Source organism: Pteropus alecto, unplaced genomic scaffold (assembly GCF_000325575.1).
Source record: "Pteropus alecto unplaced genomic scaffold, ASM32557v1 scaffold8, whole genome shotgun sequence".
Taxonomy (NCBI): Eukaryota; Metazoa; Chordata; class Mammalia; order Chiroptera; family Pteropodidae; genus Pteropus; species Pteropus alecto.
This window is the reverse complement of record NW_006494609.1, coordinates 187,521-203,287: the sequence shown is the minus strand read 5'-3', so window position 1 is coordinate 203,287 and position 15,767 is coordinate 187,521. Positions and strand designations below refer to the sequence as shown.

The 15,767-nt window shown below is 42.9% G+C and overlaps 1 protein-coding gene across 1 annotated transcript in view; it reads left to right on the top strand.

Annotated features, from left to right (window-relative positions):
- Positions 1-29: 29 nt before the first annotated feature.
- Positions 30-15,767, top strand: part of MAP3K9 (mitogen-activated protein kinase kinase kinase 9) — a 69,892-nt gene continuing 54,154 nt past the window's right edge. The window contains exon 1 of the mRNA XM_015599555.2: positions 30-373. The gene's annotated coding sequence lies outside the window, so the exon portion shown is untranslated. The remainder of the gene's footprint in view (positions 374-15,767) is intronic.

The window sequence follows — 15,767 nt, the reverse complement described above, 5'->3', positions numbered from 1 at the left end:
CTGGCGAGCGCCGCCGCTGCCGCCCCGCCGGGGGAGGACGGAGCGGGGGCCGGAGCCGGGGAGGAGGAGGAAGAGGAAGAGGAGGAGGCGGCGGCGGCCCCCGGGGAGCTGGGCTCCGGCTCGCCTCTACCCTACTGGACCGCGGTGTTCGAGTACGAGGCGGCGGGCGAGGACGAGCTGACCCTGCGGCTGGGCGACGTGGTGGAGGTGCTGTCCAAGGACTCGCAGGTGTCCGGCGACGAGGGATGGTGGACCGGGCAGCTGAACCAGCGGGTGGGCATTTTCCCCAGCAACTACGTGACCCCGCGCAGCGCCTTCTCCAGCCGCTGCCAGCCGGGCGGCGAGGACCCCAGTTGCTACCTGCCCATTCAGTGTAAGGCGAAAGCGGGGCCCGGGAGCCCGGCGGGGATGGCAGGGAGTGGGGTTCGAGTAGTGGAGCCTGGGGGTGGTCGCAGAGAGACGGGAGCTTTCCCCTAGAGTTAGGTTGGAGGTGGGGAATGAGTGACCTGGGGTAGGTGTGTGCGCGCGCGCTCGGACTGCAGGGGCTTTGGAGGGTGCAATGGGTAAGATAGAGACGTCGCAGGCCTTGCCTAGAACCTCAGGCGCTTGGGCTTCTTAACCTTCATCACACCACCTCAGCAGCAACTCCTGATGCCCCACCATGAAGCCCCAGCATGAGAATCTCCCCACTTCCCACTCCTCCGCCTCCCCAAACATGGATAGATTTCAGGCAAGCTGGCGGTTTGTCACAATTTTAGTCTGCAAATCAGAGACCTTGCCAGTCCCTTCTATCGCCTGTCCTCGCCCCTTAAAGGCATTTGCTTTGAAGGAGATGGGGGTGTCTCCCGCAGGGTCACAAGTCCCGAAAGCCTGTGTGAACTCGGGGTTGAGGTGTCTTTGAAATGTGTTGATTTCTTGGATCCTTGTATCTCAGAAGTTGTACCTTCAGGAGTCTTATTGAATGATATGCTAAGAAGGGTGTGTGTTGTGTGGTGGGGCAGGTGATGGGTGGAGAAATAATTAGAGAGGGAAAAGTATGTCATTCTATGAGAGATCAGGAGCACAAGGTTCAGTAGCTAAATCCTAGTCCCTTGACACCCAGGATGTTCAGACAATACACTTTCTCCTTTCTTCTCACTCTAGATCCTTACCTATATTTGGTATTTGCTAAATCTCAGGGGGACAATGCCCAGGGGTCACTCCTAGGGCCTTTCTTCCAGTGTCCTGGTTTTCACCAATTCCCAGGAGCCCCCTGTTTCACACCCTGTAATGAAATTTCCTTTGTTTTTTTCCAAAGGAGTTAAATTGCCATTAAAATTCCTTAATTAATGATGCTAGGTGGTTTCAGAAGATGTGAATAACTCCTGGTACAGTTTAACTATTTTGTGTTTGAGGGCTTCTATAATTTTGTTAAAGAAGTATTAATACATATTTATCCTTGCTTATTCCTTATTTTGTATACTTTGCATCTTAGCCGATTTTAAAAAATCATCACCGAGGGCCAACTTTAAACATTTAGTTTTGAAATTTCATTCATAAGTTATCTTCTGGTCCTGTAACTTACTTTCACCAGAACAATTGTTTTATTTTCTTAAGATATTTATTAAATGCCATCACCTAATATCAAAATCATAATCTCTTTCCTTGTTTTTCTACTTTTTTTTTAATTGGCATTTTGGCTGTCAAATTGATGTTCACATCTTTAGTTCCCTTTGTTTCACTCTCTCATTCAATTTAAAACTTTTTGTTTCTACATTTGATAGTACCTGCAGGTGACAAATTACTTTAAGTTGTTTCTAGGTGTTTCTATTTTTTTGGCACTAGTACTGGGAAGGTGAAGGTCAAAGGTCCCAGCACAGTGTCTGAAATAGTGTTGAAGATGAATTTGGTCACATATTAAAAGCAATATTGGAAGAATGGCCTGCCATGTTAGAAAACAGTGTAGTTTTAAACATATGTTAGATTTCAAGGTTCTTTGGGGGTGAAGTTTTGTGATTTTTCTTTTTCAGGGACAATTAATGACAGAGCAGAAGATCTGTGTGATGTTAATGTGCAGGGACTCAGTTTCTTTACTATCTTGTACTCCCAGCTATCAGAGCAGTCAGGAGTTATTATGACTTAGGCTGGAAGAACCCATTCACAGAAAGCCAGACATGTCCTCAATGTGCTGCATGAGAAGCTCCTTCTTCATTAGGTGCCCAGGACTTTATTGTAATAGAAATTACCTTGCAAAGAGTAGATTCCTATGTCTAGAATTCATGTGATGAGAAAGTGGGAAGTACCTTGTGCTTATTGAAAAAATTGACTTGAACATGACATTTGAAGGTCCCGGTAAGTTATTTTATTTAGCATTCCCAGGAGTTACGATCTTGACAGAAATGAAATCTTGGTAATTCAGAAAATTTAATTCCAGTCAAAAACCAATTGGAGAGCCTAGTGAAAAATACTGTATTAAATACCCAGGGATAAAGAAATAATAAGATAGGGAGGTACTTATAAGTCTCACATGAGGGAGATTGGTGATGTAAATATATAACTTCAGCACAGCGCTTTGATAAAGATGAATGCAGGAAGTTGCTGATAGGTATGCTTCTTATCTGTATGCTAATGCCCACCAGTCCAGTTAGTGTCACTCAGAAAATAAAGGTGATTGACAATCTTGTCTCCAAAGGTTTGGAATGAAGTTGAGCTACTGACAACTTTTCCTTAGTTATCCTTTTGAACTTCCCTTCTGGGGCATGATCTGTGACATTAGATTGTGAACAGAAGACACTAAGTCAAGTAATAATGTTTTGCTTTAGTTTTAAATATGGCTTTTCAAAGTGAAAAATTTGTTTCAAACGTTATTCAAAATAGAAGACGGAAGAATTACTAAATCTGGTGACAATGAAAAAATATAATGGTGATATTATAAATCACCTAACATTTATATAGTGCTTTTATCTCCTCCAATGTAGACATTAGAGCACAGCTCTCTGTGGGGCTGACAAATATAAATAACCTAGGAGCTCTCTCATCTTCCTTATTTTAGTGAAAGATGAAAAATACACTGTTCCAAATTTATCATTTTGGGAGATAGATTATCCTAGGTATTTTTTAAAAGTTTCTCTTACAGGATTGTGGTGTCTGTCTTCAAGCAGGGCACAAATTAAGGTTATTGCTAATTTACATTTATTTTTCTTGTACCCATTAGAAACATGAGGATGTATTCTCGTGTACTTCACATTTTTAAATGAGAAGTGTACCATTTATTGACTTGCCCAAAAGCCACTAGAGTGTGCCTATACATTTAATTTCTAAGGATAAAATTGAGAGGGAATAACATCTTGACTCTGAATATGAAAGAAAAACGGTTTTTGTTCCTGAGATTCCTGAAAATGTCCTTCCACAGAAACTGAAAAATGTGATGAATGTGACTTGACCTGATTACTTAAAACCAGGTCTTTACTGAAGCAGGGAGGGAAGGAGAGCCCCACATCCTCTCAGCTGCCACTGAAGGTCTAGTTCCTACCCCAAGAGAATTCTTAGCAGAGAAGGGAAAAGAAAGTAGCTTCCTCCCTTGTCCCCACCCCCCACTGTTCTATCTTCTATCTGCTTGTAAGCTGGGTTCTACACTTTTCCTGAAGGCTGGTCATAATATTTTCTTAACTAAATGTCTAGAACCTGAGAGAGATTATTGCTTTGTCTTCACTGCAGAGGTTTTCTGTCTAGGTTTTCTGACTGCAAAATGCCATCAGAGGAGCTGTCCTTTCAGCACCTTAGTTCAGAAACACATCTTTTAAATCTTCATACACTTAAATAAATATTTAACACCTTTTAACACCTCCTGTGTGTTCACAACTATGCTTCAGACCAGAGGAAAGAAGGCAGGGTACAAAAGAAAATACAACAGTTAATTCTCTTGAGGAGAATTTAGACATTCAGTTAAGGGAATAAGATGTGTGAATGCAAATTTATTAAATAAGTACACATTTTTTCATCACTGTAAAAGCTGGAAGAAAAAAATGAATGTTCCTTCCCCCCATGATCAAGGGGACTCCTAACATAACTTATATTTTTCTCCAAGAGGATTTCTGATCTCTCTTTAATATAGGTATATTTTTCTTATTCATGTAGATAAGATAAGGCAATAATTAGTAATCAGTCGGGTTTTATTTTAGGACCTAGAAACACTCGAATTGTTTTAATCAGAAAGTGCTCTATCACAGGAAATTAGGTGTTTACAGAATTATTGGAAGCACAGAGAGAAGGGGCTCTCAGCTGGACCTAGGGGAAAACTTCTAGAACATTGTGGACCTGGCCCACCAGGCAAGCTGCTGCTTCTCTGTTTGGGAAGGTACAGAATCAGGAGTTGTCACTGAAGCTGCTGACTTCAAGAACACCCAGTTGTAGTTACAGTCCAGAGATTAGGCAACCACTTGGCCTTGCAACATTCTTCTCCACATCCACAGAATGGTTGGATACTGATGTGCTATTGCAGAAAACCTCACTTCTCCACAGCAGTGCTTGCCAGGAGAGCAAAAAAATGGTCTCCATTTCACTTCTGCCTTCCAAATCTTGTGCATCTCATCAGCAGAATCTAATCTGCATCCAGAACTCCAACTGTCAGGGAGTCTGGGAAATGTAGTTTTTAGCTTTCCGGTCTCTGCAGTACTGAAAGACATGCTAGAAGGATTTTAGAATGGATGCAGATTGCTAGTCTGCAGGACCTGCCACACCATTCGTTCAGGAAGAGTGCAGGATGAGGTGATAAGCTTGAACAATTAGAACTTTTGGGGTCAAGATAGGCTATACTTTTTGTATACATAAGGACAGTCCAGCTAACTTTTCCTAAGAGTTTCCTTTGTGCACACTGCCAGTGGCATTGCAAAACGTAAATGAATATTAGCCCTAAATAGGATAGAAGCACTGTCACTAAGCAAGACCAGAGTTTGGAGCACAACTAGCTTCTGAGTGGAGAGTGGAGGCATCGTGGGGCTGGCCATGTAAGGAAGGGAACAGCAGTAGGCAGTTCCTCTTTTGGTGTTGTCAAAAGCTCAGAAATATATTTTTGTTTTCTTAATTTTTTAACAAAGTTTTTTTTTTTAAGCAGAAATACTATTTTCTGTATTTGTTTTAGAAGGTACAATTTAATTTTTTTTCACATCTAAGTTTGGTTTATTTCCTATTGAGATAGAGTTTTTCCCTGTTTTACTTCACCTGTTGAATATTTGGCATGGCGAGTATGGCAGGTAAAAAAGACAGATAGAATCCACCCTTGTGGGTCTTATAATCTAGCAGCGTGACAGGCATTGAACAAGTAATTATAACCTTGTTGAGTCTTGCCAAATAGAGACTGCTACGCAAGTGTTTGGTGGTGGCCTGACCTCATTTAGTCAGGGGTTAGAAAAAGTTCCTCTAGGAAATTAATGTTTAACCTGAGACCTGAGAGATGAGCATGAGTAAGCCAGGCAAAGACAGTGAGACTGAGAAAACAGAGAACGGGATTTTCATGAGAGAAACATAAAATAGCACTTTGCTCATATAGCAATACCGTGTCTAGCCTAAGATTTATTGTCACTGGTAGCTGTTATTATCTATCATGGAAGCCTTTCCAAAAAGAGCTAAAGATAGAGGCAAGTACCTTAGATTCAAACTCTGGATTTGGGAAAGACCATGAGTGGTTGGGTGTGATACTGGGAGCATCAGGAATGAAGCTGTGGCCCAGGAATGGAGCGAGGCTCCTTTCCTGCACATCTTAGTCATCAAGTCCTGGTAGAACAAAGTTTTGAAGGTCTCCCAATTTACTCTGTCCTCCCTGTCTTCACTGCTGCAGACTCTTGTGCTCGTGTGCCTGGGTTACTGGAGTGATCTCCTTAGTGGTTCCTTTTGCTACAAAGCTCTCTGTCCTCCAGGTTATACTCTACATGGCTGCCAGAGTTGGTTTCCTTTCTAAATCACAGGTCTAATAACACTCTCCTTAAAAATACGTGACTCCTATTATTTATAGTGTGATGTTCCAGCCCCTCAGAATGGCTTTAAAAGCATTTCACGATCTGGCTGCCCCCAACAAGGCTTTGAGCCTCATCTCCTACCTTAACGCATATAGTTCAGCTGCCCTAGACTCCCTGAGATTCCTAATATGCCAGATACTCTCATGCCTCGTGTTCTTGCTCGTGAACTCTTCCCTCTGTCTGGATTGTTCTTCTCCACCCTGATCTTCATTGCCTGATAAGATCCCTCCCATTCATTCTTTAAGACCCATTTCAAATGTTGCCTTCCTTGAGAATCCTTTCCCCACTCACCCTCTTAATCCCTGTCCCATGGTGGGAGTTAGTGATTTTCCTAATCTTCTGATCACACTGCTACAAAAGCTCTTTTCACACTATGGTTTGCTTGTAGCAGGTCTGCCCTGGTATCTGATTGTATGCTTCTTATCACCTAGTACACAGTAAAATCTGAATAAGTCTCATGAAAATGATCCCTATAGTTAAAATGGTTGGTCTTCGTATAAGATTCTGCATGATGCTCCAAGTAGAACTTATTTTATGAATATTTATTGAATACCTAGTATGCGCTAGTCACTAAGGATAATGCAACAGAAAGTAAGTTACTCACATTTCCTGCCCTTATGGAGTTTACCTTATAGTGGGGAGACAGAAAAGCCAGGTGAACAACTTGTTGTCTTTACCCATTCAGGTAAAGGGGTGATTACATGGTGTTTTCAGAATGTTTTTGACTTGCTTCTTTTTTTCTTCTATTTCTTAGTGTTAGAGATTGATTTTGCGGAGCTAACCCTGGAAGAGATTATTGGCATCGGGGGCTTTGGGAAGGTCTATCGTGCTTTCTGGATAGGGGATGAGGTCGCTGTGAAAGCAGCTCGCCACGACCCCGATGAGGACATCAGCCAGACCATAGAGAATGTTCGCCAGGAGGCCAAGCTCTTCGCCATGCTGAAGCACCCCAACATCATTGCCCTTAGGGGGGTGTGTCTGAAGGAACCCAACCTCTGCTTGGTCATGGAGTTTGCTCGTGGAGGGCCTTTGAATAGAGTGTTATCTGGGAAAAGGATTCCCCCAGACATCCTGGTGAACTGGGCCGTGCAGATTGCCAGAGGGATGAACTACTTACATGATGAGGCAATTGTCCCCATCATCCACCGTGACCTTAAGTCCAGCAACAGTGAGTATAAAGGAATGGGGCTGGAGGGCTTAAGAGCAGTTTCAGACTCAGTCCATGGCTTCAGTTGGAGTGGATTCCTAATGGAATCTTAAGGGCAGTGCAGCTCTTTGCTTAAAACCATTCCGTCCTTGAGTTAGGGGTGGAATGAGTGCCAGGAAAAATTGGTTTAGGAAGAAAAGAATGAGGCACCTGAGGGGTTTGGGATAATTCTGAGCTCAAATTAGACAGGTTTGCCTATGTGTAATTGTGATATACTGTGCAAAAAAAAAAAAAAAATTCTGCTTGAGGGAAGTGTGTCCATAATCACAAAAGGGGTTTTCCTTTTTGGTGGAACATCAGGTAAAATAAACCTAAACCACCTGTTTGCATTTCTGTGTAAACACCCCAACTGAAATACCCACCAGAGAAGGGGCCGTAAGGCATAGTGTTTAAGCTGAGTGGCCCATTCAGGTGACAGTGTCAGCTGGAGAGCATGACCTGGCTGGTAGTGCGACAGACGTCCTGATAGCCCAGGGGTGATGTTAATTAATTGTCATAACTACCTAGTGTTTAATAGCAGGGAACTGAGAAATAACTGTTTATTAAACAACTAGAATCCATAAACTGGATCGTAAAGCAAGTGTTAGACATAATTAAATAGGCAATTGGTAGACACTTTAGTCTCATTCCTTGGCTGAATCAGCAGGCGCTGAGAATATGCTTCTTTGGTGTGGTCATTTGTGCCTCTTGCCTAAATTGTAGTAGAGAGGCTACAGTTTGCTAAATGGCATATCCTTAACATCACCATGAGCATCTTGTCCAGGGAGGAAGGCGTAAGGACTTTGGGAATGGTGTGGGCCCCGGGCACCTCACTCTCTCTGCATCCTTCAGCTTTGAGACCAGAAATCCTTCAGGCTTTGTGTTGTTCGGAGCTGTTCCAGATGTGGCTTATTTCTCTGTTGATACTATTGTGAATCCGTTTATTTTTTTAAAAAAATACATTTTAAAATTATGTGTTTTTATTGTACAAAAATCAGAAAGTGTAAACAAAAAGAAGAGGAAGATAACTCATACTATTTTCTTTTAGGGTGTATAACTATTACATTTAGCATATCCTTCCAGACATTTTTAAAGCATATGTAGTTTATATATATACAAATATACTTTCCAGTTTTTAGCCTTTATTACTCTTATCTCTTCCCCCTTAATAATAGAAAAACTCATCCTTGTGATAGTATGGAACATTAGATATGTATTTTAGATATAGTGCATGTGAAGGACTTAAGTTCCAAAAAATAAAATCTGGTTTCTCTTTCTTTCTGCCATTATCATATCTCTTTGCCATATGATTATTCTTATCCCTCTTCTAAACTCTGTTCTTTAAATGTATTAAAACTTTTGGTGATTACCCTTTTCAAAGTAATTTCTACTTAGAGATTGCTTTGGATTATGGGCTAAGAATTAGCGGATGTGTTAGTAGAAAATGTGATATAGAAGCTTAATTTTCTTTATTTTACTTTTTCCTATATCCTTATCATGTTGGAAGAAGTAGGCAAAGTGCTCTAACCTTACATAATTGCGCCCATTTAAAAAATTGGGCTTAGATGATAGAATTGTAAATTTTCTCTATGAAATTTTAAATTTAGATGTAATTTCAAGCAGTAAATACAAGGCTTTACCTTTTATGAGGTTTATGTTTTGAAATCTAGGTTCTTGTGAAAGAAACGCTGACTTGTCAAGGTTCTGCTATTTCTTGGAGATGGCAAAAGACCTGAATGTCATTCCATCATCCAGGAAACAAAGCCCTGTTTTTTCCTTTGTCCTTAAGTGGGTTTTGGTATTTCCAAGGGGGAGCCTTCATGTGCAGTGTGTCGTGGCAGGAGTTGGACTTACACTTAGGGCTGTATTTTAAAGGACCTCATCAAGGTAATTGATGCCCAGAAGTGTGCAAAGTCCATTGGTCTGCCTGATTGGTGCTGATGGTGATGCTTGCTGTAAATCTCACATGTGTGTTTGGGACACCTCCTTGGTATTTGTGGGTGGCCGTTTGCCTGGGATTGTATACAATATATCCCATGTGAACCTTGGTGACACTGTCATTCTTATTCCATTGCTGTGTGTGCATGACTTGAAAATCAATTTAGAAATGTTATGTCACTTCTTTGACTCCAGTTGGAGAGTCCTAACTTCTTTGTGTTTTGCAGACCTGGAGACACTGGCCTGCCTCTCTTGGTTTTTATTAGGGATTCCAGAGAGTCAAATTTTGGTCATTGTCATGTGAGAGCAGAAGTCTATGAATTAGTCGACTTTGAATCTCTAGAGAAAAGAATATGTATATATGAAGGTCGTCTTTGTGGAAACAAAGAACGTAGTTGGTGATAAACATCTAGTGATTACAAAGGTTCAGTAAAAAAAGTGATTTTATTAAAATGTTCTATTGGTCACCTACTTAAAAAAGTCACATGCTGTTTACTGGCAGCGAAATATGTATAACAAATATCATCCTATGTTAATATATAATCTGCAATAAGTTTAGATTTGACTGTACTAAAAATCAAAACAAAATAACAGTGGCTAAAACAAGTTGTACATTCATTTGTCTCTGAAAAGAAGTCTGGAGGGTTGTAGGGCATCTCCACAGAGTCATCAGAGACCCAGGCTCCTATTTTTCATTCCATCATTTCAGTACATGGCTTTTATCCCAGAGGTTGCCTTGTGGCCCAAGATGGCTGCTGAAATGCCGGTTATTTGGTCTACGTAACACGCAGAAGCACCGAAGGTGTTCCATGTAGCCTAGTTGTTTCTCATTACCCTCCCAGAATTCTAGCACAACACATCTGCTTGCATTAATTGGTCAGAAGGTTGCAGAGCCATGGTTAGCTCAGGGGAGGCTGGGAGATGGAGGATTTTGTTCTGAGTGGCAGTGAGCCCAGCTCATGATCTAGGTTTGTTACTAAGGGAGAGAGAGAATGACTGCTGGCAGTCTGACCATGGAATCTTAATATGGGACATGCATCGGGGAGAACTGTTATCTCAGATAATCGGCATCGTACAGCCAAACAAGGTTAGCCAGGCCCTAGGACGTGTGGCTCAGACCCTTGATTTAAGTAATTGTTTATGCTACTGTGCCACATTGCATCATTAACTTACAACATCATTTCTTGAAACTATTTGTAAAAACCCTGGCTATAAAAATGGATTCTTGTGTTTCTGCTCCGTCAGATTGGGGAAAACCAGCTGCTAGTGTGTTAGCAATGGTATTAGTAAAAACGGTCTTTTAGGGGAAAGATTGTCCTTTTGGGGGTAGGTAGATGGATTTCAGGATTTTGACTTACAGGCACTTGGCAGAATAGCAGTTTAATAGAGACCATTAAAAGTTAAATTAATGTAAAAATGAGATCATATTAAAAAGCTTTGGAAAATGGAAAGCCTTACCCAAAGCGAAGGTTGTTACTTTTATTATTAAATAACTATTTCCTCTTCTTGGGAAACATAGAAAAACATAGAGGTAAAAGCAGTGTATGTTTTTTCAATTTTTGCATTATGCATATTTGTTTTTACTCGTAAATCATGCATAGGAAATTCTAATAAACATTTTGCTTGTTTGTCCCTTGTTTGTCAATATAGTGTGGCCACTTTCTTACTTTTCTTTTCTTTTTAAAAACTATTCTTTTACCACAAGATATTTAAAGGTTGCACAGTAATCCACCATTTAGATATACTGTGCTGTATTAACAAAGTCAACCCCTATGTAATAATAATAACAACAACTTCGTGGAGCACTCTCTTTAAGTCAAGCACTGTTTAAGCATTTTATGTGGATTCTCATTTAATTTTCACAGCAACTCTACAGAGTAAAAACTATGAATGTCTTTATTTTGCAAATGAGGAAACTGAGGCTCAGAAGGGGTGAGCCATTTCTCTAGGATCTCATAGCCACTCCTAAGACCAGACTGTGAGCCCAGGGCTGACTCCTTAGCTTGTGTTCCCAGTCACTACGCCATTGCTGGCACACTGCTGTTGGGCAGCTGGGGTGTTTCACTGCATTATTTCTCATGGTCCTATAATACTTTAATTTTAGATAATTAGAAGTAATATCACTCTGCTCAGAGAGCCATGGCACCCACATTTTGTTGATGTATGATCAACTCATTCTTGATTTCATAGTTGAAAGAACAGAGGTGAGTGGGGAACTGTATTTGGTTTGGGACCAGCCACACCTGACTTCCTCTTTTCAGATATCACCTTAAATTTCTCACGAAGTCTTTACTGCCTTATCTCCCTCGTCTTCCTCTAAGGGTCCTTTTCCCTAAGCCAAGCTGGTTTCCTCTTTACCCTGGAACACATCCTGTACTTCCCAGCCACTAGGCCCTCATCATATTCACCTTTGCCATGGGAATAACCTTGTTTTCAGGGGTGCCCTTGCCTCGTCTCTCTGCCTGTCCAAACCTTACCCATATTTCTATGCTTAGCTCAGTCAATGCTGAGTAGGTGTTTGGTGCTAAACACATCTTACCTGATAATGTGTAGAAAAATACCAGGGTGACAAGGGACTAGAGCTGCTGGTCCGGTGGTTGCAAGCTCAGATGCCTTCCAGTCAGGGTCAGTAAATTTGTGAAGTAGCTAGTGTGAAGTCATCGGGCTAGGTGGGAATGATGGTGAAGTGAGTATCCCAACGTAGACTATTGAAAAACAAAAGAAAACACTGTGCTGGCCTGCAGCTGGCTGCCAAATCGCATCCCTGTCCGCCTCTCTTTGTTAGCTATGATTTCAGAAGCATCCCCTATGTCTCCAAATAGATTTTGTGTCTTTAGCTTCCAGGCACTTGAATGAATGAGTAAAGAAGAGAATAAAGTATCACTTGAACTGATCTACTTGCAGGATCTCAATACATCAAAATTCCTTTTCTCTTGTCAGAGGAGGTCCCTCATGCCTCATTTGCATGGAGGTTGCTTTTTCATCCTCATTGTAATCTTCAGGGCCTTGATCTTTGCTAACTTCTGAGTCCATCAACCTGTTCTGGGTGCAGAGTGTGGCACTGTCAGAGCGTATTTGCTGCTGACCTCCAGTGTCTGCATTCTGTGTTCTCTGTACCCTTCCCAGATGCTGGCCCCGAAGTAACTCTCACTGGCCGAAGTTGCCTGTTCCTGCTGGAACAGGCCACTATCTTGTGCCACCTGGATCCACTGCCAGCTTATTTCATCTGACCTCAGCATTCCTTTTGTTCCCAATTTGTGAATCCCTGCCATGCTCACAGTGCCCGATCCAGTTTTTTTGACTTCTTTGATTGGCTGCTCCTCTTGCAACTGGAGGCCCAAGTAGCACACCCGCCACTGCTCCTCCCCGCAATTCTGTGTTCACTCAGAGTTCACAAGGTAAGGAAGCAGAAGAAATGAGGAGGACGGAGCTTACATCTTGCCCTTGGCCTCATGCGGGCTATAATGTTCTAAGCCCTAGTGTGCACCTGGGCTGGATACTGGTCACAGCCCCCATTCCTAGAGTAGGATTTCTCTGTGCTGAGAATTTGCTGGCCATAAGGCTTATGGAACCCTGTGACCCACTAGATTCCACTCTCTAGTCTCCTTGTTCCTGCACAAATCCTCCTGGAATAGAACACATGCCCACCTTAAGGATGAAGCCGCTAAGTCACAGGCATCCTGGTCAGGAGCAATGTGGCAGAAAAGACTTGCCTAGAAAAGGATAAGGAGTAGCCATAAAAGCAGCTTTTCCTATAGAAGAATAAAACAAACTATAGAACATTCCTAGGGTAGATCTGGGAGCCAGGGAAGTATTGGCTAGAGAACCCAATTCCCATTCTTTTTGAGAGGTACAAAAATGACTTTTTCTCTGCCTTATGAATGCATCCCCACATGAGAGAGTTCCAACAGTACCTGACTTAGGTACTTCTGAATCTCCCTCCCTGTTATTTTCTCCATTTCTGGTCTTTGGGGTTCTTTGCTACAAGTTCCTTCTTATAGAGAGTTAGAGGATGACAGATTTCGTTTTGAGGATTTTTCCTGGCAAAAGCGTTCAAACACTTAGTGAATTGGATTTCTCCTTTGGTTGCAGGAGGCCATACCTACCGTCACCTAGCTTCTACCAGGCACATCCCAGAGGATTATGTTCAGTTGATGGGTAGCATTTTTTGTTATCAATACAGAGACATGTTCTGCAAGTCAAAATAAATATGGTAGTGAATAAAGCTGAAATGAAGCCAGCAACCAGCCAGGCGACATGACTCAGCAAAAGAACCTGGCAAGGCCAGGAGGTCTGACCTACAGGTCACATTGTGTCTTCAGTTCTTTAATTTTGTCTGGGAACCTTGCTTTTCCCTTGGGCATGGCCATCTCCTGCACAAAGGTGTGTCACTTTGAGCGCTTGGTGTTAGAAATATAACAGTAAACAAAAATAGACTTAGGCCTTGCCCTCAAGGAGCTTCCTGTGGGGCCAGAGAGGAGGACCTAGAGTGTAAAGTCATGATTCTGGGGAGTGCTATGGAAGGAAGATGTTGGTGCCATGAAAATGACTCAAAAAGGGACATGGCTGAGAATTCCCTGAGGACATGAAGGAGTGAAGAAGAGTTAATGAGACTAAGTGGTGAGAGTAAGTGGGGCACGGATGTCGCAGGCAGAGAGACCAGCAGACACAGATGCCCAGTGAAAGCATGCTCCCCAACCCGGCCTCCTGCCACCCCAGGAGGCAAATGGTGCCCTTGACGTTCCCTGTGGATTCCCTTGCCTCAGTCCTCTCCAGTCATTAGAGGGGCTTCATGAGGGAACTTGATCTCTTACTGGAACATTTGCTTTCATTGCCCCGAGGCTTGCTCTGGAGCACATCCTGCCTTCCCTTCTTCACTGGCTTCTCTGCAGCTTTCTCAGTAGGGCTGGAGTAGCTCAGGGCCCTGGGCAACATTTAGGCATCTATAAAGCCTGCGTTGGAGTTGGAGCAGAAGGCTGTGTTGTATGATGGATCCTGGTAGGAATTTCTGAACTGAGAATGAGCCAATAACTTGGGGTGAACAGCTTTGGTGAGGGGCGGGTCAGGCTTAAGGCAAGAAGGACTTTAAAAGTGATGGACTCTGATTTCCAGATGGTTCTTTAGCCTCTTCCATTTTACCTCTGTTTCGTCTAATTTGAGCCACTATTACCTTGAAAGTCAAATAAATGATTATGTCTTCTCTTCCCTGCATCTCTCCTCAAACAAAACTGGTAACAGCTGAGTCGTGACCTCTACCTTTCACAGGTAGCCTATGACATTGTCGTTGCTCAGGGTCAAGATTTGTGCTTCCAGATCTCCATGTCTCTTGTGCTTCCTTTCCTCCATGTCTCTTGGAAGATTTTCCATCCCTGACTTGGTGCTTTTACCTCCTTCCTGTGAGGTAGCTCAGGGTCACTTATAGACAGGGAAATTGACATATAAAGTGGTGACATCAGTGGTCTGGTTAAGAGAAAAATGTAGCTTTCTCCCCAGGTTGTCCATCCATTTACCCTGGAATCCCCTTTAATAATTCCCTATCAGCTTCTTGTAGAACCACACTTGGGCTGTTAACCTTAACCCCTTGGAATCTAAGCAAAATGTGTATAGGTTCAATTTGTGGGGAAAAGATGATAGCTTTTACCAGTCCAAGACTCAGATAAGGGTATGAATCAACACCGTTATAGAGAACTTCTTAAATTGGACATTGGGGTAAGAGAAGGTGGTGCAGTGGAGGGGACCCTGGCCCAGGTACTGCCCTTGGCACCGACTGGCTGATGGCCTTGGGCACATCTAGCGATCTCTTAGGGCCTCAGATTCCTCGTCTGTGAAAAGAGAGGTTGGATGAGGCAGTCTCTGAGGCCCCTCCCAGGACTGACATTATGTGGCTTAAGTGTGAACGTGTGTGTTTTGGGAGCAGGTGATGACTGTGGTCTGTCGGAATCCGTGTGTCAGGCTGTAGCATGCCCAGGTTCCCCATTTTTTGGCTTCTTGTTGCAGGGGCCAACACTCCTGATGGGGAATCTTTGCCAAGCAATTTAGCAAGAAAACAGTTGACAGGAGCCCACAGGTGCTCCCTTCCCTCCTTGCTGCCCGGGGCGTGACAGATGGCCTTGTCGAGAGAGGATGCTCTGGTCACATGAATCATGACAGGGATTCACAGTGAACCAAGGGCAGCCTGCATCCACAAGCAGGACACTGTTAGTCAAATGCCACGTCCGTCCTTGAAGCTGAGCAACGGGCATCCTGGTGTCTCAGGGCTTTGCTACTGGCTTCCCACCCACTTTTCTGAATCAATATAGACTTTTTCAAATGGGGCTCAAGACCACTTAAATGGTTTTAGTTGTGTGCCTCTGTCCTCACTCACCAGCAGAATTGCAGGAAGACTGCTCTGCAGTCTATTAGGCTGTGACAATAAGATATAGAAACGAAATATATTAAAGCCGTGGATTTCATATCCCTTTATCTCCTAACTTCTCTGGGAGTTTGCGCTCTGTAAGAAACCTGGAGGTTTTGCTTTGAGAGGAAAGCATTTCCCCCTTAAGCTTGGTTTTGGGAACCACTGCACTGTAATGGCAGGTACACTGGCTCAGGAATTAGAGAGCCTTGGATCCAAGCTACTTCCTGAGCCCCTGACATTGGGCATGTGGCTA